Raw genomic sequence first — 25,569 nt, 5'->3', positions numbered from 1 at the left:
AAGGCGTGAGAGCGCTCCACAATAGGAACAGTAGACGACAGGTGAAAAACTGATAAAGGCAGACGTGAAGTTCATGAGGCAAAGCGACAATTGTGAACAAACATAATAGGCACTTGTTCAAGTAGCAAAGGCAAACAGCATTGAGAAGTAGCATGCAGTGTTACAAGTGGAAAGTGACGTGGGCAAATACAAAAGAGTACCACACACCGGTGCAAGGATAATACTGCTATAAATGGCAAATACTTCACAGGGACCACTACCCTTCCAAAGCAGGATGGGAGCGCTTGGAGGTAGCATGCACACGATTGATGGGCATACATTGCGTAAGTGGGTAATGCAGCGGTATACATGAGAGGTTACATGAGTTGGCGAGGGTTACAAGGGATAGGAGTACCACCACCTGTTAGGTGTATCTGCCAGGCCATGCTATAACCATTCCTGGTAATGACCTTGCAGTGTTTAGCCAGGACAGACACTGTCATAATTGTTGCGGCTACTATGTTCACGCAGCAAGTAATTAATACTGATCACAGGGTGATGTCCATAATGCTTTTGCTTTGCTTGGTCACATAAAACAGCATACGCTGGCTCATCAAGCAGATAGTAAGAAAGGTGTACTAATATCACAATTTAATTTGGCCAAGGACAGCATACGCTTGCTCATTAAGCAGTTAGTAAGAAAGATGTACTAATAGGACATTTTGTAATAACACCCTTAAGTTCACTGAGGGGAAGGATAGAGCCTGGAAGAGATGTCATGGCACTGAAGGCCTTTTAGCAATTATACCGTATTTACAACATTAAACGGGAAGGACGATTTACGGTAAATTCTGTCATAAAGACTACCATGCCGTGCCCGCATTACGGTTACGTGTTACAAAAGAGTACTAAACACAAGTACAAGGATAATACTGCAGCAAAACGGCAGGGACTTAGGAGAGACATGCCTTGACTTTGTTCAACCGACATATAAGTACAGGCACTGTAAGAATGCCAGATGTCCTTCTCTGTCCGCACTATTCATTCCCTATAGCACTACTCTCCCATTTCAGGCTGGTAGAGCGCTTTTAGTAACATACACATTACATGTACAATACATTGCATAAGTGGGTAATGACAGCAGTATACATAGTGTTCATGGGACGGCGAGGGTCACAAGGTACAGGAGTCCCATATCCTTCACAGTCCACGGTGGGACGTTAGAAGGATTCTAGTTTTATGAGCTGCAAGTAACAAGCTACAACAATTACTAATCAGTCTTCTGCATGATACATGAGGGCTTTTCACTGCAGGCATTAACGTTATACCTGCCATACCCATCTCTTTGGTTCCGGGGACCAATATCACCGGTCTTCCATTAGCATCCATAAAATATTGCAAATGACATGCAGAATGCAACAGGGAAGCAGGGCTAAGCAAGGATGTGCTGCTCCTCTTGTAGATATTGGCAGGTAAACAGCCTAATCAAACTGCAGGATTCACAAGAGGTGGAGGGCCCTGGGCCAGGTACACTATTAAGAGGGCGCCCCGAGTCAGTGAATTATGGGTTATCCAGGTCCCAAGGTGGCAAGATCAATGTTGAGGTAACTAGTCCTGTGAGAGTGAGACCTGCCCTTGTAGCACAATTAAGTGCGGGCAGGTTCAGATGGGGCGTTACCATACGATAACCGGGTATCCATTATGTAATAAAGCACTGTGAGGCTAAAACCAGAACAGCACCCTGTGTACAAAGGTGTGTTTTACCTAAGGGCGTGGCCTAAGAACAGTATCTACGCAATCCCCAATAAAGGTGCGGCTTGTGTAACTAAGGGCGTGTCTACGCAATCCTCATTAGAGGTGCGGCTTATGTAACTAAGGGCGTGTCCTAAGAACGGTTAAGATATCTCCATAGTGGTGTGGCAAGGGGGACTATGATAGAGGTGCACGAAACAGCATCAGAAAGTAGCTAGGTGGGTGGGGGGGCTCTGTCATCGACGGGGGCCTCCTCCAGAGCTGTGGCGGAGTACAGGGCGATCTGGAAGCAGATGGACAGTAGGGGTACCTCTGCGGCAGAAGGATACAGTCTAAATACCTCTGCCTGGCACAGTAAGGGTGCCTGAGCCAAGAACCTGGAGCCGAAGGGGTTCCAGGAAACAGCGTCGGCGCCCCGTTAGTCCTTTGGGCGGTCGGGGGGCCTGAACCGACCGGGGGTGTGCCTCATCGCTCCGCCCTGACAGGGAGGGCGGGGTGTAACGAAATAAAATGGTAATTTACTGCACCGTCTGAGCATCGACTCACCGTGCAAGATGGCTCCTTAGGCATGCGGGTCAGCGAGGGGCTGCCGCATTGGATCGCCTGTAAGATGACCCACCTTATGCTACCTGTTGTACGAAATAAACCTGCAACAGTGCTTTCCCACAAATATGTCTCGTGAGTTTCCTTGGTATATAAGTGTTAATGTGCGCAGAGGGAGCGAGCGCTGGCGGTGTGGGCACTATTGCCTTGGCTTCTTCACATACTCCCCCAGTTCCAGCAATCCATTTATTCTGGGAGCTTTACGGTCCACATCACTGAGGTACCCAGTGTGCTTTTGGCCTCGAGTTCAGTCTTCAATCTACGTGTACCGTGATTTACTGGCGTAATGGGGCGTTTCTATGGCCTGGCGTTAGCTTCAATTGCTGACTGTCACCTATTTTTTATTAGCTGAACGAATCTGCTGAAACGTAAGTACAATTAAGCGTGGCTTTATAGGTGGACAGGTTTAAGAGCTCGTATTTTACCAAACGCTGTTGTTTTGTCTTAAAACTGTGCTGAAAGGCCTTGGCGTGATTGGTGATTTCTCTTGTCTATTACTTGAAATTAAACTGACCATTTATTTGTTCACGTGCTGATGGCAGCCTTGCAGCACTAGTCCACTGCGTGTGTGCCTTCTCTTCCTTCGTTTCCAACCCAATTCTTGGAATATAATTTTCTTTAGAACAGCCAGTTTATATACATTTCCTTACCTATTTATTTAAAAACTGAGCAGGAAGGCTATTTTCATTATGTTTTTTTTACACATTTCTAAAAATGATCTACTTGTAAAATATATGTAATGTAAAACAACATTTTTGTTCCTCCAAGATTAAAGACAACACAATGTCCACACGCAGATCAAATAAGAGCTATGTTGTTCCTGGTCCAGGCCGATGTAGAAATTGCATACGACCTCAGGCACCAATTGCTAATTTCTGTGGGTCTCATTTATGAGGCCTTGCGTCAGTTTTGCGCTTCCGATGCGTCACTTTTTGTGATGCATCGGCGGCGTAAAACATCCCTCATGTTGCGCACTATTTACAAAGTGACGCATCTAAGCAGATGCGTCACTTTGTAACCCCCTGCGCTACATTATACCTGCGTCAGGTATAATGTATGTAGAGGGGGCGTTCTCTCGCAAAAAGCCTCGTAATAGCGACGCAGTGAAATCTATGAGATTTCACTGTGTCACTTTTAGAACGCTGTGGCGTCAAAATCTTGCGCCTGCCTCACAGCAGGCGTAAGACTGACGCAAGCCCTTTCACATGGGGCTTTCCCCATGTGAAAGGACGCATTGCTTTTGTGACACACCCCAGCAATGCGTGACTATTGCGCTTACAGATACGTCAGAAATACTGACGTATCTGTAACTCCTTGCGACATGATGCGTCATACTGTAAATATGATGCATCATTGGTGTCGCAAGAAGGACGCAGTGAAAAGTGACGCATCGCTGTTTTCACGCAGCGATGTGTCACTTTTCATAAATGAGGCCCTGGGTGTTTAGCCCTGTTGTTTTTTGTCAGGTAAGACCCTGCAAATTGTGACGGCAAATAGCACACACTCTCGGTTTCCACACCAGAAAACATACAGCATTAGCCAGCTATCCTCAATCCGATATGTGCACAGAGGAATTGGGCAAAATTGTGGACCCAGATGTATACTAATGCCTCACGAAACGTAAAAAACACAAGAATACCAAAATTTAGAGCTTCCTCTGAAATGTGTTGCAGCTAAGACTCAAAGAGCCTCACCCACAAAACAATGATGCTGCATCATTTTAAAAGCAAAGGGATGCGTCGTATTAACAACAATACGACACATCCCTGTGATTTCCCCTGCACTGGCGCACAATTGGCTGCCATGCGCCAGTGCACAGGGCCGGACTGGCCATAGTGGGCACCGGGCGCTTCCCCGGTAGGCTGCTAGGGTGAGGGGCCGTTTTTATTACCGGGGGTCTGCAATATCGGCCCCTGGTAACAAAATCAGCTGAAACCGGCCCTCGCAAACTGCTCGGCTGCACTCCCCCTCACCCCAGGGGGGCCCGCCGAGCAGTGTGCCAGGGCCGGTTTCTGTTCCCCGTCCAGCCCTGCCAGCGCAGGCACCCTTGCATCATTTTGCAAGGGTGCCCGCACTGCAGGGATTATTGTTTTTGGAAAGAGGAAATAAAAGCATTTATTCACGCCATTCCTATGCCTCCCCGATTCTGACGCATTACCAGTTTTACAGCATGTTGTAAGTCTTGGAATGCGTCAAGTTCCTTGGATGTCGCATGGGAACACCCACAGCAACACCCATGGAACGCCCCTTTCACGTAATGTGTGAAAAGGGCCCATATTTACAAGGCCAAGAAAAGTAATGCGGGTGACTTTAAGTGGCCTTGTAAATATGGGTAAGCCCATTGTGCCGCCGGTGCATCGGAAAAAGTGATGCACCAGCGGTGCAATGGGCTTGTAAATAAGCCCCAAAGTTTTATTAAGGTTGCGGGGTCCTACCCTGTTTACACGTTTTGACCATTCGTTCAATAGATCATGTGTGGCGCCTAGCTTTGGAGTTTTGGCGTGGCCCTTGATGTAGCACACGATTAATCATGCATCATTTTGCTTCCCCTCACATATCTCAGTAGGATCCTTGCAAGGCTCATTAAGATAGGAATTGCCAAGATGTCTTCCTTAAAATAGAATAATAATGGACTTTCAAAAGTTGAAAAACTATATCAAAATGTGACGTGCTTTTAGAGCTTTGCACATATTCATATATATTCTCTATACACAAATCTCACAAATGCATTATTTTCACATTCTTTTGCCGTTTCATCTGAATATGTAAATTATTAAAACAATAAATTCAATGATCTTGCTAATGACACATTTATAATCTGTGATTTGCAGGCCAGATAAACACACAAAAAATAACATATGAATGGCGTATTTTTATATTTATTTTCGAGTTAAATAAACTTATGTATTTTTCTCTACACTTTACCATGTGCAGATCTCCACCCCCACTGTAAAATCTCCCTTAGGTAAAGAATAGCACCATTTCATTTTTTTTATTTAATTTGAAAAAAAAATTGTCAAATATTTTTATATTAAATGTTAATGTAAATTAATTTCATGCATTTATTTTAAAAGCGTAACAAAAAGAGAATTCTACAGCACTATTAACTTACTTTTGAAATAAATATTTAATCAATGGAAATATATGAAATGAAAGTAAAATTATTTTTTCGAAAGTAGAATTTTAAAAATAAAATTCAATATGTTTTTTATTTTGCAGTAACACTTAAAAAACGTGATGTATAAGATTAATTACAATTATTTAGCCACATGTTAACAAATATTGTTACACTAGTTTTTTAAATAGGGTATTTAAATATGTTATATTTAAATAAACAATACATACTGTTCTGTATATTTATTGATGCTAATTTATATTTAATTATATTTTAACTATTTAAATATATGGGGTTTTTGTTGATTCTTCTCCCCATTATTTTCCACAGGAGGGTGTTGCAGTACCAACAATTGGCCATTTGTGGTGCTGGACTTACTGCTTCTTTTTTTTTTTTCAGTGAAGTGCATACAGTGTAGTCTGATGTAGATCCATATTCCTTCAGAGAGCCTTGGAGTGGAGGCACTACAGGACAGAGGGCCTTATTTAGATCTCGTGGATGGACTATTTTGTCACAAACGTGACAGATATCCCGTACGCTATATTACGTTCACCATAGGATAATAGGATCGCAGTAAGGCGGACGGGATATCCAGCACATTTGTGACGGAGTATTCCCCTCCGCCAAGATCTAAATCAGGCCCAAAGTATTTAGTATTTAATCAACAGTAAAAGATCCGTTAGCAGAATATATAATATACTAGCTGGGTCTTGTCCTCAACAAGACAAATGAATGGGAGGCGAAGAATTTTGTGAAAAGATGAGCCTCTCAAAGTGATGTCTATGAATTAGTTCTACAGTTATAGAGAGAAATTATAGAGTACAAGAGAAAAGTTCCATAACTAGAGCATGAAACTATGCAGATTCTAAGAAATTGTCTACTAGTTGTCAGATAGAATTACAAGTCGAGACAACAACATTCCAGATCCATTGAAGATTTACATTTGTCCTTTTACCAGATATTTCATAGATATGAGGTCAATTTGGGAAAAATTCTGGCTTGGTTATGCAAATCCCTTTGTACAATTGTTAATAGAAGGAATTTGTGCCAAAACCATTGACTGAATGCATGGGAAGGCTAATGCTCTACCCATGGAACTCCCCATTGACTCAAAGTAGCTCAGACAAGCTCGTACTGCGACTTTGCATTACATACTGCAACTTTCCAAAGTAAATCATGGTTTGGTTTGGGAAGTAAATACCACCACAATGCTTTGTGTTGGGTTTGTGTTACAAAAGTTTCAAAGTGCACAGAGTTAGTAAATCATGGTGCCATGTATTTCCTTCAGCACACAAGTGGGTTTCCCATATTGATTTTTTTCTAAAATGGAACATACTGGTACACCACTCTAATGATTGAGCAGAACACTTTTGATGTTTATTCCGGCCAATTGATATGTCATCTGTTTATAATATTAATACAGCCTGCTTCAAAAGTGTATTGTACCTTTGAAAATACACCAGGGGCCTTACCATTTTCAAAACTTTTCCTTATTGTGCAATATTGTCTTTTGATAATCAGTAAAGAAAACCACAATTTCAAAAGTATAATTTTTTAAGGAGCCAACATATTTTTCATTGTTAATACTGTTACTTCAACAGGGCTATTTATTGTTTCGACATTCAACGGATATTCAACAGTCTTCCCGTCGATTTATTTTAAACCTAAGTTAAATCTAACCTGAGACTACATGGAATCTCTTTGGATAAAGGCACATGAAGAAGACATATTTTATGAAGACCTGAAATGAGAATCGAAGAGAAATTGAATTTTAATTATCACAAGAAACAGAATCTTGCAAATGTATCCATTTGAGAATTTAGCATCTGTTGGATGTGGAAAATGTATATGGCCCTGACAGCAAGACACCAAACTCTTTGCATCTAACCCATGAAGATTTTAGACCATAAAACAGTACTGCCAGTACTTTCTAAACAAGGTGTTGCATGGCCCGCGAGTAGTATCCATTCAAGATTCAATTCTTTAAGTTGACATCTCTTCCTTGTGGTGACTTTTCCATACTTTTCTGCTAACACGTGAATGTGCTGTATGCGCATCTCTGATAGACACTGAAACTCTGTAGTTTGTACAGTTAGTTCCAGGGTCATACCTACAGAAAACAATACCATTGTTTTCCTTTCATACTATGCTCATTAGGAGACACTTCATTTTAGCTAGACGAAACCAAATGAGTAGCTATGCACCTCTGCCACAGTCTGAGAACAGTGCTTTGCTATGTAAACAGCCTGCATGCTAAAGCTTGGGGAGAAGAGCACTTACCTGCCAAGATATCATGGAACCACTCCGACTGAGATGCAGGCCTGCTGACTCCAATCTCCATCATTCTATGGAAGATAACCCCTATACTATTACTGGCTTCCTGACACCTAAGACTAAGGTATGGGGTTTGGACTGTCCCAACTGATCTGGCAGAAAGGCACTCCCACTATGCTCTCTTTAGTGCAGTACTAGATTAGAGAAAGCAAACATTAGTAACAGTTAACATGATTGAATTGGGTGCCGCTCGAGGCTAAAGACTTAATTGCTGCTATAATCCTTGCCTGCTTGACTCCGTGGGGCTCTTCACCAGAACTGACATCGCGGAGAGAGGAGAGAGGTCCCAACGCCGACTGAGGCCAGAACACCGGACCTAACAGCGGGGCTACGAGGACCAGGTTGCTTTGCGGCGAGAGACCGGCTGCACCTGGGTCCTCTTCCTGCCCCGCCTCCCTGCACTACATAGCGCCTCGCGGCCCCCGCTTCGCGGGAGCCACTCGAGGGTAAAGACTTAATTGCTGCCATAATCCTTGCCTGCTTGACACCGTGGGGCTCTTCACCAGAACTGACATCGCGGAGAGAGGAGAGGGGGAACATCCTTTACAACGCAACTTTTACAACGCACTACCATTACAACGAAACTTTAACAACGTAAAATCCATTACAACGCATGCATTTACAACGTAGTCATTACAACGCATGGCACTACAACGCACACCACTACAACGCATGTCATTACAATGCAGTCATTACAACGCATACCAATACAACGCATAACTTACCATCCAACACTTACCCTACTGTTGCACCCCCTGGAGTTAGAATAGTAATTTTTACCCCTACACTATCCAACACTTACCCTACTGTTGCACCCCCTGGAGTTAGAATAGTAATTTGTACCCCTACACTATCCAACACTTACCGAACATGCAATGTAATGTAATGCATTGTAATGGTATGCATTGTAAATGTAGTATGCGTTGTAAAGGTAGTTTCAAAGAATTCGTTGTAATGGCATGCGTTGTAATGGTGTGCGTTGTAATGGATGTTGCGTTGTAACGTCATACATCCGAGGAGAGAGGTCCCAACACCAACTGAGGGCAGAACACCGGACCTAACACTGCACCTGGGTCATCTTCCCGCCCCGCCTGCCTATTTTAGCCACACCCACTCACGCGCACGCGCGACGCGCACGGGTGTGCGCCGGGCCAAGGGCGGGCCCGTTTAAGCCCGTTCAAGGCCGTATAAGACCGGACCGGGCCATCCCTCTTTATTGTGCTTCCCCGTGGGCCTATAAACTGTATGTATAACATTTAAACAATTCTTCTAAATTTGCCGATCTTTGACTCGTTGTATATCCATAAAAGATGGCTACCCGTGAAAGTAGGGGTAAGGCCGCATTGGGGGGGAACCAGTTGACAGGCACCCTTGATAATTTTATAATCAGGGCAAACTCAGTAATAGATCAAGGTATAAGCCTGATGGAACGTAGAGTGTCCCAGGATCTTGCAATGGCCAAAAGATCATCTATGGGCCATATCACATCTGCACGAGCCCCAGAGCACACTGGTAGACTTAATCTCATCGAGATACAAGCAGATGTACACAGCATGTCTAACACACATTTACAAGCTCCTACACAATCTCTAAATGTTACCACAGGTTCGACTGGAGTAGAAGCATTAGATGCCACCACCATTGACACTACAGAGGTTGAGGGCTACGCAGAAATTAGTTCTAGACAATTACGTGGAAGGCGGGAGGGCGCTATATCAAAGCGGAAACGACGTACTCCCTCTGCCCCTGGTGGCAAGAAAGCTAAGGTAGCCAAAGTACAGGCCAATAGTGACTTACTAAGTAAGCATGGAGAAAAGCAGGGGCCTGTACTGCAGGTAGCCCAGCTTGGGCAGGTCGCTTCACAAACTGACTTAAATACGGATCTATTAAATGGGTCCCAAGACTCCAGAGCTGGAGATGATGTAGTAATTATTAATACAGGCATACCAGATGAGGGGGCAGCCCTCTTGTTGACAAATATGGGAAAAATGCTTAAAAATCTTTTAACACCCCTGGAAATCAGACTGTCACGCATAGAAAACCAGCTCCTTGAGGTAGAAAAAAGCATAATTACACTGTCAAGTCTCAGCATAGACAAACTACCATCTAAAACAACTTTGAGTACTTCCCCAACAGCCCCAACAGCCCCAGCTCCAGTTCCAGTTGCAGATAAACCCCAGGTTTTGACCCAAAGACCAAGCTTGAACTCAACAAATGTACCCAGGATGAATCCAGTAGGCAACCATACAGTAGCCGAAGATCTCCCTAGGCCAACCATTATGGGCACTAAGCCCACTCAGCATAGTTTAAATGAGCATCGAACGGGGAGGACACCAAAGGGCGGCAATATCCACTTACCACCAGAAGCCAGTCCTTATGTAGCTGTCTTGACGGGGGTCCCAGAGTTGGGTAATCAAACCGAGGAAACCTTTTGGGCACTTAAAATAAAGTATCCTATTGGCTTAATGTCAACCGTCCATTACCTTCGTAAACAATGAGGAGAGGAAGGGTGTTAGCCAGTGAAGGCAGGGTTGGGACTCCCAGTCCCCTAGATCAATAGTTCAACAACAATAAGGGAGTTAGACCCTATGAGTAAGTACCAGCCTCAGTAGAGGGAGGGAAAGGTGCGTAAATCACAACCCAGATAAGGACATCCTTTGTCCTTGAGAAGACCCCTCACTCACCAACCTAGTTGGTGACATACTTCATCATTGGGGTCCCACCTGGATAGCCGAGTGCCATCCAGGTGTGCTGCGACACCTGATTACAGTGGAGCTGGTTTTCTTTTTATATGTGCAAGACAGGTAATAGTGTGTTTAAAAAGTATCCGATCTTACCCACTAAAAGAGTTTATTCTGGAGTGTCTCGGATACTATTAAAATGTGGGACACCTGCTGCCCTGTTAGGTGGGCTGTCGGTGTATGAAACGGAGTCGTATAGTGAATAAAAAACAGGTCTACATGTTTCAACCTATGTGTCAATTAACAGGTTTTCGTCAGGACCAATGTATAACCAGCGGGACGGTATGCGCACGCTAAGGCGCACCCTATCCACGTCGGTAGTTGAAGTGGAGTCTCAAAATGAGTCTCACAATTAAAAAGGTGTATTCTCCTGTATTCCGGGAAAAAACCTGTGAAAGAAAATAGGGGAAAAAGGGTTGTGGGTAACATACATACATGTACAACACATAACAATAATATGTCACTCCGTGACGAGTGCACCTCATGTTATCCGGGCTGACCCAGTGACAATAGAATGGGGTCGGGCTCGTGTAGTGATGGCCCATGGGTAAAAGGCCGTTGGAACCTAAAATATGCGTGCTGGTGGGTAAGGAATAGCCGCATAAATGTGGGGATCAACCCACAGTCTCAAAGATATCGTATCTGCCTTCACCCGGTGGTAGGTCCTCACTCGTGGGAAGGGCCGTACCACATGGTCTTAGGCACTATGGGTGTCATACATCGACGTCGAGGTAAAAGCATGGTCACCGTGCTCGTGGTGGTGAACCATGCGTGATTAAAACTGCACTGTATCTCAGCGTAACGCACTATTGAGTGAAAGTCATGAGCACAAGATTAAAGTCTATAGGGCATGCGAGAAAAGAGTGGCAAAAATAGACCAATCTTACTAGGAGCGCTAAAGATTACGGCTCCATGAGCAACCCCGGACTGGCAAAATCCTCGCTACGATCTATTGGGAGGAAAAGCAGGGTCAGAGTGGATTCGTAACGGATCGTGGGGCGTCATCTGCCCCAAAGCAACAGTCTTACTTGTGAAGGAAGAGACGGGCGACTTTCGTGCCTATGCCGTCCTGGCGGGGGCTCCGTGGTGTTACTGAACAGACCGTTCGTCTCAGTAATGAGGAGTCTCCCATTTCCGGGTGGGGCGTGGCTTCCTTGCATGCGTCACTGAGGACAGTGACCAATAGAAAGGCGAAGATGCGGGGGCTCGTCTGTGAGCTCCGCCGCGTCATCAGTTATCACGTGCAGTAGTGGCTAATGGTGTCGTAGTGAACTGAGGCCGCTGCCGTAATACCAAATTAAATAGGACAAAGAGAACTATATGTGGGCTGCAAAATTAACCAATACAAAGAAAAATTAAAAAAGAATTAATTAGCCCATTTAAGTGGGTCGCTTAAGTGTACGCTAACAAGGGCGAGAACGATGTTGAAAGTTAATAGAGTAGGGGACCAGTGCTCGGTCCAGACTCCAAGAAAGTTGTAGGAGGAAAGCCCCAAATATAGAAGAGTAAGTTAATATTTACACAGAATACTATACCGATTCTAAAAAAGCATGGTGCAAATACTAGTAAAGCTGTGTCACCAGCGTTAGAGTTATTTAAGTTCAAGGTTCAGTCCACAGAATTGTATGGCGTGGAAATTTGGGGGCCCATGACCAAGAATGCTTTCTCAATTAGTGAGAACAAAGTTCTGAGAAGTCTTGTAAGGGCTCCAAAAGGCACTCCTTTAGTACCACTATTGCTGGACTTAAATGTTAAAAGAACAGACCACTACACCAGCTTGCGGCCCCTAATGTTTTGGGTGAGACTTTGGCTAACACCAGAATTGCTAGACTATAAGAATGGGCTAAAAGAAGTAATGTGTCTTGACGTATTAAAATCCAACTTACGGTTAAAACATGTTTGATTCTGGTTAACCAAAATAGGCTTGCCCCAGTTTTGGGATAACCCGGAATCTCTACCGCATAACTCAAAAAATCTGGTGAAGCTCGCTTTCTGGGGCTACATTAAAAGTACATTGACCAATGAAAATAGAGGTGGAACTTTAACAAATAACTTCTTTACCTTCAAGGATGAGCCCAGTTTTGAGAACTTCCTCGATGAAGTCGAGCCTTCCCTAGCCAAAACATTATTTATGAAACTAAGGTATGGCAATCTTGTGACTAACTCAACCTTGGCATGCTGGTCCAGGAGGGTCAGAGATGACCAAATGACAAGCGAAATTTGCACTATGTGCCAGGGAAATTTTAAAGATGACGACCAGCATATCCTTTTCTTCTGTACGGCCTATGTGAAGGCTAGAAGAAAGTGGGTCAAACCCCTTTGCATTCTTTTGGGCATAAGATCATGTAAGGAGGCATTGACAATTATTAAATCTGACACAACTAGAACAATAGTATTCAGTGTCATTATATTTCTGCTTTCTATCTACTTTTTACGCATGAAGAAAGGCTTAAAATTATAAGGAAAACCTTCAAATGATCTAATCCACACTGTAACCCTATATATATTTTTTTAAACTTGATCTTAAGTGTTTCCTATTCTGTATGTTAAACGGAAGACTGATAGATAGGCTTATTTTATTTGTATACATACGACTTTTTTAATCTCTTAGTTCCCCGTCTAAATGTCTTCCTGGGATTAGTTCTGTAACTCTTAATCCAAATGTTTATCCCTTATTAGCACTGTACTTATTTTAACCATGTTTATCCACTTTGTATCAAAAATGGTTTATGATACGTATTTTATGAATGTATTGTTGTTTTGCAAATCTTTCCTGGCCAAGTTGTGCCAAAATAAAGATGAAAATGAAATGAATTAGTTGTATTGTTTACCATTCTAATAAAGGTGATTACTGTAGCATCTCATATTTCTAATAATCACAGCTCATGCTTTCTTTGCAAGAATACGATAATTTTAACAAATGTTTAAAAATGCACTGTTGTATTGTTCTTGTGTTTAGCTTGGGCTTGCAAGAGTAGCCAAACAAAAGGGTTAGATCTGCTTCCACTGATTCTTGGGAATCAAAGTGTCATGTTCAAGGCTGCAACAACATCCTGTAACCTGGTCCTTTAGGGGTTGGATGTGGTACTGTGAGCTAGCCGAAAACACACCAATGCTTACTGACGGTATATGTGGACTGAGTCATTATATTGTAAAGTTTGTGTCTGTCTAATACACAGTCCTGCTATATGTGTAAGAACCTTATAACACGGCACCACTAACATTATTAGGTCAGGTACTCATTTAGCGGGTCTTCTGAGTAGTTTTTTAGCATGTGCCCAAGGCTCCTTTTTCACCTGTACATGGAGACGTATGTGGTGGAAAGGATTCATCCTGCACAGCTTAATAGGGAACACCTATTTATTAAGCATGGGCGGATTTTGCGGATTGGCAATCCGCGAACTTGCGTATTTACGGATTCGCAATCCGCGAAGATCCGCGAACTCTAGCGGACTTGCGGATTTTTCCGTTTTTTGTGTTGGCGCGTGTTCGCGCCGATTTTGGGACAAGTTCGCAATTGCGAACTTACTTTTCGGCTTGCAACGGCCGCGACTATGTTGTTTCTACGTCTGGTTTATCATCACAGGTTCACAGCACCCTCTGTTTCACCACTGCCACCCTCTGGGACACCCATGCCACCCTCTAGTACATCCTCACAGGCACCTATTAGGTTTATTTATTACTGTAGATTATGGTGGTTGAAAAAAGCTAGCACACCTGCCCTTCTTCAACTGCCATCAATTAATTTGTGTTTCATTAATGTGTCAGTAATTTTGAAAGTTCCAGTCTGGCTGGCACCTGCTTCCTTCCTTATCTGTAATTTGCTTTTTGTTGCAGTGAAATTTTTTTTTTACAGGACCTTTATGGTGCTATTCTATGAGCCTGCTGTTTGGGTCATAGCAGGGTCATAGAATTGTTGCAAACTCTGGAGGGGCCCATCAGGAAGCACTACCTTGAATGTTACTAATGTTAAGTTTGAACTTTTGCACCTGCTCATTGCTTTCATTTTAGCTAAAATCGTTTTTTTTGCAATTTCGCGCGTTATTTGGGGCGCGAATCCGTGCGAGATCGATTTCGGAAGCCGCGAATACGTGCGAATACAAAATTGTTTTTGTTGCGACGTGTATGTTCGCGTGATCTTGCGCGTGTTCGCGAGGCGCTTCTAGCTATTCGTTTGCCAAGTTACCCTATCGGTCGTACACGGGCGCGGCCATCTTGTTGGCGTGACGTAATTCCGTTTCCGCCCGCTATGTGTTATCTCGCAAAGTGTGCTGCTCGCGAGTACAAGTTCGCGCGTACTCGCAAGGAAAATCTCGCGCGAACTTACCCACGCGGTCGTGAACGGGCGCGGCCATCTTGTTTCTCATTCATTGCTATGGTTCTGGGCATGCTTTCTCTATCCTCTCTCAATCTCTGCCATCCTTTGCTTGTTTGAAGTTTTTTTGATCTAATTTTACTTATTATCTAACCCTCTATTTTTCTAGCTCTATATTTTTGTGTTTTCTGCAGCTTTTAGTTACTTTTAAACTACTTTTTTAAACTCTTTTATTTTCTTCTTCACTATTCTATTTCTTCTTTATCATTTAAGTTTATTTCTGCCCAGACCATGGTAAAGGGAGCCGGGAAGCACCCTGAGAAGGGGAAGGGTCCCGCACCCCGTGCCCGGCTCCCGTGCGGGCGTTTAAGGGGGGAGCAAGTGGTCCCGAGGGAGATCTTTAGCGCGGAGGAAGTGGCGGCACTGATCTTCCATGTCCAGCGCCGCCTCCCCAAGACGATCCTGGGAGGCGGCAAGATCGCGACCGGCTATGGCATCCGGGAGCGCCGCCAGCGGTGGGAGAAGGTGTGCCGGGCCATGTACAAGATCTCTGGGGTCCGGCGCACATATAACCAGGCCACCCACCGCTGGACCGATGTCATGGACCGGGAGCGGGACTTGCTGGACGCGCTCGGCGTAGAGGTCCCCGGGCTTGGTGAGTAGTAGTAGTAGTACATTTACTACTCTGTTTTATCCTGCTCTGTTATTTGCAAATCTTTGTTCTTTACCAAGAGCAATAATGCTGCCGATTACATTGAGGTAAATTATATTTCAAAATCTTCTATGCATTTCATTTTCAGGTGCACTGCTCTCCTTCTCAGTAGCCTTGCTTGCTACTATGCTTCTTTGTTTTGTATGTTGTGTTCAGAAGCATTTCATTGGCCTGAGAAATTATGTATCAGTGTACTGTAAAGAAAAGAACTGCGTAATGCTAGACAGTAAGGGTCATATTTTCAATTACCGGCGCATCCCTGCAAAGTAGCAGGGATGCGGCAGTAATTGTGTGCCATGCCACCACCACCCATTGGCCCAAAACGTCACAGAAGCCTTACGCATCTGTGCCGTAAAGGCAGCGCATTGCTGGAGTTGCGTGCCAACGATGGCGCAGCTCCAGCAATGCTCTGGGGTACCCTATCTCCCCAATGCTGCATCAAGCCGTACGTCGGCTTCAAGCGCGCAGGGTTTGAGTCATGCATCATTGTCATAAAAATGACTGATTGACATCTTGTAGATTTCCCTCAGCCACTTTTAGGATTCGTTCCTGCGCAGGTACGCCCTCCCTTGCGCCGGAACGCCCCCTGATGGCGCAGGGCTTTACAACGTGATGCATCGCCCATATGCCCATATGTGTTTTTTTTTTTAATATATACGCCGCACCAACACCATGGCGAGTCTTTTGTTCTGCCGCTGCGTCAGAAAAGGCACGCAACAATGGAGGAAAATCAGCCGCAACTTCCGCAAGGGACTTATAAATCAGCCCCAACAGACTGAAGTCCAGTGTCCTTCCTTTAGACAGTCACATGGCTATCAGAAGAAATAGTGGCGGTGGTGGCGGGTGGATTGATAGTTTGAGTATTCACTGATCTGCAAGCAGGATGGACTTTGTCTGTCACGTGTTGTGCACTACTGCCTGCAGTGCCAGGCCTAGGCAAACCTCTTTAGTAGTCTGTTTATTGAGTTACATAGGAACTTTCTAAGTCAACGTTCCGCAAATCAGGCAATACGAATAACGTAGTATACCACATGAGATAGATCCCGTGGAATAGTTGTCTATCTATTTGCTATTTTTCCAAAATATGTTGTTATTGTTCTTTTGAAATGTTTGATTTGGTTGAAAAATCTCATCCATGTTTTATGGTTTTTCTTTCTTTCATGTTGTACATCAGCTCCCCCCAAGGGCAAGAGGGCACAGGAGGAGGGTGCTGAGGATGCAGGCCAGGATCGGGCAGGCGAGGGCTCCTTTGCTGGCCCCAGTAAGTTTACATTTTACTAAACAGTACCTATTTTTTCCTAGCGTTCCTCATTCGATTTTTTCTAAATTGTCTTTGATCTTCTTGTAGACTGGATATAAATTCTTATCCTGCCTCGAATATGATGACTCCCTGTGGTATTACTAGACTATTCTTATTAGTCTGTCTGTGTAGCTAACTAAGATTGGACATTTGGCAATTCCATTGGACTCCCATTATATTCAGCAATACCTCTATGCACTGTCTCCTTACTGACTAGATAGTGTGGCAGAGTCATTCAGCTCCCGAAGTCACCGATTATAGATCCCCAATGATCTCTAGATTATCGTACGCAGGACAAGAGAGTAGTACGGAGTCACAGCACAGTCAAGAAGTGTCAGAGGCACTCATGCTTGCAAAAATTCCAAAACCTTTAGCTCATCCACTCTAGTCTAGAGGAACAAAAACCACAGAGTCTATTTAAGTGTAAAAGCTTTATTAAAAGTAAACACATTTATTGAAATCTACTTTGTCATAAAACTATTTAACTGTAAACGGAAAAGTGGTTAGTGCTGACGATTAATTGGACACATTTCTTGTGGTCGAGCCGAACTCTCACCTACTTTGAACTTGATCCTGGTCGTGTTCTTAGGACTCAGGAGTCAAGCTTCTGTCTGTTAGGAGAAAAAGTGGTGCGTGTTAAAAATCAAAAGCAAGCATTCATCAGTTGTGCATAAAAGTGCAGCAAGACAACAGCCTTCCCTGGAAAATGGGACATTTTTACTATGGAGTAGACAGTCACAAATTATTACATTGTATTCTGTTTTTTTAACATTTCTCCTAGACCAAATATTATATAGTAGTGAGTGGTGTATTCTAACTTTCTTAAATGTACTTTGTAGGTGTAACATCTGGTGACGGGGCCAGCGCGGAGGTGGCTGATGTGTTGGACTTGGACTCGGAGGCCTCTGGGGAGGATGCGGCGGTAGAAGAGCTGGTGGCCGTTCCTGTGGGGGATCAAACGGTGGTGGCGGAAACAGGTAAGCTATATATTCCTTACTTATTGAGATTGAAGACTGCATAGTGTGCTTTCTGCACGGGTGTATTACAATTACAAATCAACCAGGTAGTAGCCTCCTCGAAATGTACTTCGACTTAGCTGTGAAGTTTTTGGTGAGAAGAATCCCAATAAGTTCTTAGACGAACGTGATGGATGGGATGAACGAAAAGCGAAAGAAGGGTGTAAGTAAGTGGGACGCGAACTTGTATGATGGCTGGCAAAGAAGAACGATATGTGTTTGCTTGGACCCAGAGGTGGCTGGGAAGGAAAGAATATGGTATGGTGCATGGCTGGGTCAATGATGAAGCAAGGATGGGTGGAAGGACAGCAGCCTGGGTGGGTGAAACAGAAACTGTATGTGTGCGTATACTTTGAATGAATGGATGCCTGGAGCATGGTATTCTCTGACTCTTACATAGCAAATGTGTATCTAGAGAGAGTAGATGGTCGCCAGGTGAAGTAAGTGTTACCTTGAAGAGCATGTACCACCGCACCCGCACGTCCGTCCCAGTGCAGGGAAGGCAAGGAAAAGAAATTGTAAATGTGTCCAATACTACCATGAATAGTAGCAGTACTTTGTATTGCGTTTGCATTCACAGCATATATCTGGTTATTACGGTGGACACTCCGTACCTCTCTTAATAACTTTAGTTTACTTGTAGTACGTCATTCATGTGTGGGTGTATCACTGTGTTCACTCAATATTAAGCAAAGCACCTAAAGTCATCTCATCTGTCATTAAATACGTCCCATGTGAAGTGATAGATAATCAAATTAGTTAGCTTCTTCAGTTTCCTTTTCTAGTACTCATTTGCACTGTAGGGTGAAAGGTAAATTAATTAAGCAGTAGCCCTTGTAACAGAGTATTCTCAGTGCCACCCGTAATAGAAAAGTAATAGCTTCACCACCTGCATGTACTGGACCGGTACAGTAACGCAAGTCTGTCTCCATCATCATGGTGTGCAACTTTTTTTCTCGGGTGCAACTTCACTGTGCTGTGTCCATGTCATTCTGCCGGCTTGCATAAGATAACGTACCCATTTCCCTAAACAAGAGAGAAGAAGAAGAATAAGACTGGTGTACTGTCATAGTCGACTGTAATGGAAGTCCATAGTGGTCGTAGAATTAGTTCATTAAACTACCACTACTGTTAGAGCAAGGATGCAGAAGTGGGAGGGTTACATAGATACTGTCCTCAATAGTAATGTACTGTGCATTCAATTTCCTACTTGTACTCTGTGACCCAACTTTCGGCTCAATCACTTTGTGTTATTAATAAGGAGCATTGGTTACAGACTATGTCTTTCTTTCTTCATATAGTTGCTCCTTCCAAATCAACAACAAGGAGGGAGCAGGCTAGATTGGCCCGGCAACGGAGGCTGGAGGCCACAGTCGCCGAGTATCGGCGGCTGGTGGCCCTGGAGGAGGAGGAGGACACGCAGTCGAGCGGGGCAACATCTTCGACTGCATCCTCCTCCGTGACTAAACCAGCGGGACCGAGCCGGGCTAAGAAAGCCGACCGCCACCGCCAAGCACCCGAAACACCAGCTGCCCCCCACAGGAGCTGCAAGGAACGCCAACACCGCCTACGAGTCCGCATGTCCAACCTGGAGCAGGAGGTCCTGAGGTATAAGACCTTGGTTAAGGGCCTCCGCTCCGAGCTTGCCATCCTCCGCAAGGAGTATGATGCCCATGCCGCATCATGCACCAGCACCAGCACCCTCCAGTAGTGGAGTGTCCCTTGCCCTTTTTTTATAGACTTTTGGGGGGTGGGATTTGGGAGTTGGGATCGTTTTGGGACGTTTCAGAGACAATCGTTGGGGTTAGGGTGGGTGAGGGAGATTATTTTGTTAGGGATAAATAAATATATTTTTCAACTACTTTATCTGACCATACCTGTTTTTTACTGCTTTTCAGTCTGGTGGGTGGGGGGCGGGGGTGTAACAGTAACTTTGTTTTCCTGAACAGTCGTAGGACTTTAGTAGTACAACCGTCAAACTCTTGTCTACTCCGAAATAATACTCCATTATACTACCTCCCACCAAACGCTTATCTTACCTGTAATTTGTGTTAGAAATTAGGGCTAGGCCCAGGGCTGGCTCCAGGTGAAATGGGGATTAACGTTGTCATTCCTGGGCGGGTGACATTTCCTCATTGCGGTGTTACTAGTGGTGTGACACAGTGGCAGTTGCATGCCTATGGAAAAAAAGAAAACGAAACCTTGTTTGTACTCCTTACTGTAGCATTACAACGGTTACGGTACGATCGAGAAAATAGCAGGTGACAGTACACTAGAACAGTGCCATAATGTAGCCTAACAAATGGTAAAGTATTGCAAGTATAACTAGTACTTGCGTTGAATTTATTTGACATTGGCTACTACTACTAGAAGATATAGTACTGAAGCTGAGTAAGTCTAGAAGATATCCTCGTATTCCTTCACCAGCCTGTTGCTGCTATCACCTTATCCTCCCCAGCAAGTGTGTGGAATTATTGATGTCATTTTAGTCAGACATCAAGCAAAACAACACAGCCCGGGGGAAGAGGGTTAGGGTTTGTAAAATGGATGGGAATGGGGGTTTCTTTTTGGGTAGGTTTTGTTGAGAGAAGAAAAAAAAAGCAGAGCATGGACAAACAATAATTGAAGATACAGAGTTTACAGACAATCTTTGGTTACAAAGTAAAGGTAAGCACATGCAGTCACACTCATAGAATAAAAGACAACAATGGATACTGTATCTGTATTGCGTATGTTGTTGGAGTTGTCCTGTTGAAATTGGTAAGTAAGTTGCATGCAGCAAACAATTCCTCTTATTGGCGGCACTCCTCCATTCCAGCTGACGCTTCGTCCATCAATGTGGTGGTGACCACTGACAGAAGAGACACCCTGTCCACTGCCTGCCTGGCGGATGTTGACTGAAACCCGGCCTGTAATTATTGAACGGAAAACAGGAAGTGCTATTACAATACCACTGATAAATAAATAAAAGGTATGTACGCTGTGTGGTTCAAAAAGTCACACTTTGATTTCCCTAATAGACAGTACAATATTTTTGAAATTGCGTGCTCTGTCTGAGTCACCTTTTTAAGGATCAATAAGTATGGCCAAAATATTATAGCGGATCTTTCCCCTCAAGGTGGCTGTACTACTGTGTTTTAGAACAAAATTTGACCTTCCCAGCAATGCTCCCACCAAGACCCTTACTAAAGCCAGTCGCAAAAATGTAGAAGAACCCAATCATATCTCCAAAAACGATGCCTAGCAGAAAAATGGTTACAAAACGTACTTTGAAAGTAACAGTAGACCCAAATACAGACCGTGGATTGTATTCAAACCACTTGCCTGCAAGCAAAAGTATCCATAGCCAGCATCGCTCCAACAGTGCTCTACAACAACAGAACCGCGTTGCAATAGAACCCCCCTAAACACATGCAATCCTGCTGCTAGGGCTAACCCTAACGAACCCTAACTTACAAAGTGCCAAAACTGGTGTTTCCTTATGGATTTTGTCCAACTAACTTCTAGCCGGTATTAGACCTTCCCAGGAATGCCCCAGGCAAGACCCGCCAACCCACCCGCAAAAAAACACCCGACACAACACCACCAAACAGCGAAAAAGCTAAATCTCATACTTACAATGTCTCTCGGCCTTCGGTCCAAACGCGGCGCTGTGCAGCTAGGTCGTCATCATCATCATCAATCATCATAACTCCTGTTTTCCACCACGGATTTCCTGAAAAGCAAATGCAATCAAGATTAGACTGTCGCAGCAGTGCTTCGACAGAGACCCCGGCCGCAACCCACCCACGAACAGCAGGAAGCCCCCCAAAACGCTACATTGAGCAAGATGTCTGAAGAAATGGCAAAAAAAAGGCTGTTCCTTATGGATTTTGTCCAAAACACTTGTATCCGGTATTAGACCTTCCCAGGAATGCCCCAGGCAAGACCCGCCGGCGCCAACCCACCCGCAAAAAAACACGCGACACAACACCACCAAACAGCGAAAAAGCTAAATCTCATACTTACAATGTCTCTCGGCCTTCGGTCCAAACGCGGCGCTGTGCAGCTAGGTCGTCATCATCATCATCAATCATCATAACTCCTGTTTTCCACCACGGATTTCCTGAAAAGCAAATGCAATCAAGATTAGACTGTCGCAGCAGTGCTTCGACAGAGACCCCGGCCGCAACCCACCCACGAACAGCAGGAAGCCCCCCAAAACGCTACATTGAGCAAGATGTCTGAAGAAATGGCAAAAAAAAGGCTGTTCCTTATGGATTTTGTCCAAAACACTTGTATCCGGTATTAGACCTTCCCAGGAATGCCCCAGGCAAGACCCGCCGGCGCCAACCCACCCGCAAAAAAACACGCGACACAACACCACCAAACAGCGAAAAAGCTAAATCTCATACTTACAATGTCTCTCGGCCTTCGGTCCAAACGCGGCGCTGTGCAGCTAGGTCGTCATCATCATCAATCATCATAACTTCTGTTTTCCACCACGGATTTCCTGAAAAGCAAATGCAATCAAGATTAGACTGTCGCAGCAGTGCTTCGACAGAGACCCCGGCCGCAACCCACCCACGAACAGCAGGAAGCCCCCCAAAACGCTACATTGAGCAAGATGTCTGAAGAAATGGCAAAAAAAAGGCTGTTCCTTATGGATTTTGTCCAAAACACTTGTATCCGGTATTAGACCTTCCCAGGAATGCCCCAGGCAAGACCCGCCGGCGCCAACCCACCCGCAAAAAAACACCCGACAACACCCCCAAACAGCGAAAAAGCTAAATCTCATACTTACAATATCTCTCGGCCTTCGGTCCAAAGTAACGCGCTGTGCAGCTAGGTCATCATCAATCATCATAACTCCTGTTTTCCACCACGGATTTCCTGAAAAGCAAATGCAATCAAGATTAGACTGTCGCAGCAGTGCTTCGACAGACACCAAAAATTACACACAAACCCCCGGAACCCCGCCAAAGAGCACCTCAAAGGCAAGCAAGTCAGCAAAAACGGCAAGAAATTTCCACCTCATATTTGGTCCAAAACACTTTTGTCCATTATTAGAGCTTCACAGCAATGGGCCCAAAACCGTCAACTCACCCGCAAAGAAGTACAACACCCCCACAAGTGCTGAGTCTTTCTTCATTGTGCGTAATCCAGCACTCTGCTTGGAGGGAAATCGCAGTCTGGAGGAGGAGGATAGAGGAGCATGTTCTTCAGAACTTGTGAACCTGAGGAATGTAGACTGCGGCACCTTCAAATCAATAAGCAAACAAGTGAAGACAGTTCTGATGATGGTCTTGTTTTTGGGATTAGGTGATTAAAGTTTGAATTAAATTAACTGTGCAAAACAAAGAAAGAGAGACACAAAGCACACAGGAATAAAAGTGAATAAGGACGAAAAAGAAAGTTCTTGATTGATTGTCTCATTTTCAGGGCTCGGTGTCAGGGAATAAGAACAAGATTTCGTCATCATACTCTGCGAATTCAGGCTGGATGAGGTCAGTGGCACCGAACAGAGAAAAAATCCCCTCATCTACGTTGCTGTCCTCATCGTCTTCATGTGGCGTGCTTTCTCGCACTTTGTAATCTGGTGGTATGAGGTGCTGATTCATCTTGATCATTGTCAGCCGCTCCACATTTTTGGGCGATAGGCGGCTCCGTTTGGCAGTTACAATGCCACCAGCAGCACTGAAAACACGTTCAGAAGACACACTTGCGAGTGGGCAAGACAAATAGTTTATAGCCAGGTTGTAGAGCTGTGGCCACAATTGTTTTTTGCCATGCCAATACTGCAATGGCTCCTCATTAAGAAAGACCACTGTTGAGTCATTCAGATAGTCCTGCACCATCGACTCAAGGTCATCAACTGTTCCTCCACTTTGCTTACTTTTTGCTGTGCCTGTGACATTTTTTAGAGAACCATACCCCATCAAACTTAGCCAATCCTCCTCCCCAGCCACTGTTAGTGTTGTCATTGTGTGTGGTGCAGATGATCCAGTTGCCGGTGTCTTTAACGGCTGAGAGGTCACTTTTGCCCCAGCCACAGGTGCAGAAGTGGATTCTTGTGACTGCGGATGGCCTGCTGATGCTGATGCTGATGTACTGGCTTCTCCTTCAATAACCTGCCGTTCTTTTTCAAACCTCTTGGCTGACCAGGCTAACCAATGTTTGTACTTTTGAACATCTGCATCAGCGAAAGGAAAGAATGCGTTGTCTGCCAGCGCCTTTTTGTAGCGTGGATCCAGAATAGTAGCACAAATGTAATGCTGATCTGAGTTGATGTTTTTAAGACGTTCATCACCACGTAGGCGATGTAATAATTTCTCAGACAAAATGAAATGGGTTTTTTTTTTTTCATCTTTTTCAAACTCAGAAGAAACCGCCATCAGTTGGTGCTCCAGTATGCACAACAATGGGATAGCTTTTCCCAAATTACAGTCCTCCTGGCTGACTGCACGCGTGAAGAACTCAAAAGGACGAAGCATGTCTGTCAGGCTTTTAACTATGGCCCATTGCGCCTTACTCATCCGCAGGTCCTCCTTCTGAGATGTAGCCTCTGTCAAGAAATAGTGATCGAGTACCGTATACTGCTCATGCAGACGCTCAAGCATGTAGAAGGTTGAGTTCCAACGTGTTGCCACCTCCTGGATGAGTGCTTTCACTGGCATTCCACGTTGAAGTAGCAGTCTCCGCAGATGCTTCCGGGCCTTAAAAGAATGGCTGAAATGGTTGCACATTTTGCGGCAGGTGGCCATTACCTCGAACGCTGGACTCTCTTTATCACTCAAGAATTTTTGAACTACCAGGTTGATACAGTGCGCCAAACACGGCACTCTAACATGGTGACCCTGTGACATGGCCTTAACTACATTGGCGCCATTATCCGTGGAAACATAACCAATCTTGCGTTTTAGGGGGGATAGCATTGACAACACCTTTTTGTCAAACTCTTCCAAAAGGTTTTCTGCTGTGTGACTTTTCTCCAAGGCAAACATGGCTAGTGTTGCATGTTTCCGAGCAGCTTTGAAAACTTGGTCCGGGTCAACACCTGCGTTTAGCTTTGCTATAACACCTGAAAAAGAGACCCAGTGTGCAGTGATGCACATGTAATCATCGCCTGGGCCACTGGTCCACATGTCTGTTGTCAGATGTATTGTGTGAACAGCACTCTTCTGCAAAGCTGCCCCAATCGCCTGCAGCACATCTTCATGTAGTGCTGGAACCGCAACTCTGGCAAAATAGAACCGGCTCGGAACCTTCCATTTAGGGCAGAGCGTTGCAACTAATTCAAGAAAACCTACCGCTTCTACAAAAGAAAAAGGTAGAAGGTCCACAGCTAGCATTTTAGCCAGCTTAGTGTTATACAGACGCGTCAGTGGGTGGTTGCGTTCATATGGCACGTCTGAAGTAAGCATTGTTCTAATGTTGGCCTGGACCAAGCATTTACGGGCTGATAATGACTTCGTTGACCCAATTTTGCTCGCTGGTGAACTTTTGTGCGTTGGTGTCTCACTCGCTCCAACACTCTTAGTGTGCCTCACATTGGGTGTGCTGCTGAGAGGGGTACTGGGTGTAAGGGAAGTGTTTGACACGTCTTCTTCCTGCTCGTCAACATCAGATGAAACATCAACGTTTCCTTGATTTTGGCCTTTCTTGATCGCAGCTAGGTGCGCAAACCATTGGACACCGTGCTTTCTGTCAAGATGACCACTCT

This window comes from Lissotriton helveticus, chromosome 8, assembly GCF_964261635.1.
Source record: "Lissotriton helveticus chromosome 8, aLisHel1.1, whole genome shotgun sequence".
NCBI lineage: Eukaryota > Metazoa > Chordata > Amphibia > Caudata > Salamandridae > Lissotriton > Lissotriton helveticus.
Note: the sequence above shows the minus strand (reverse complement) of the source record.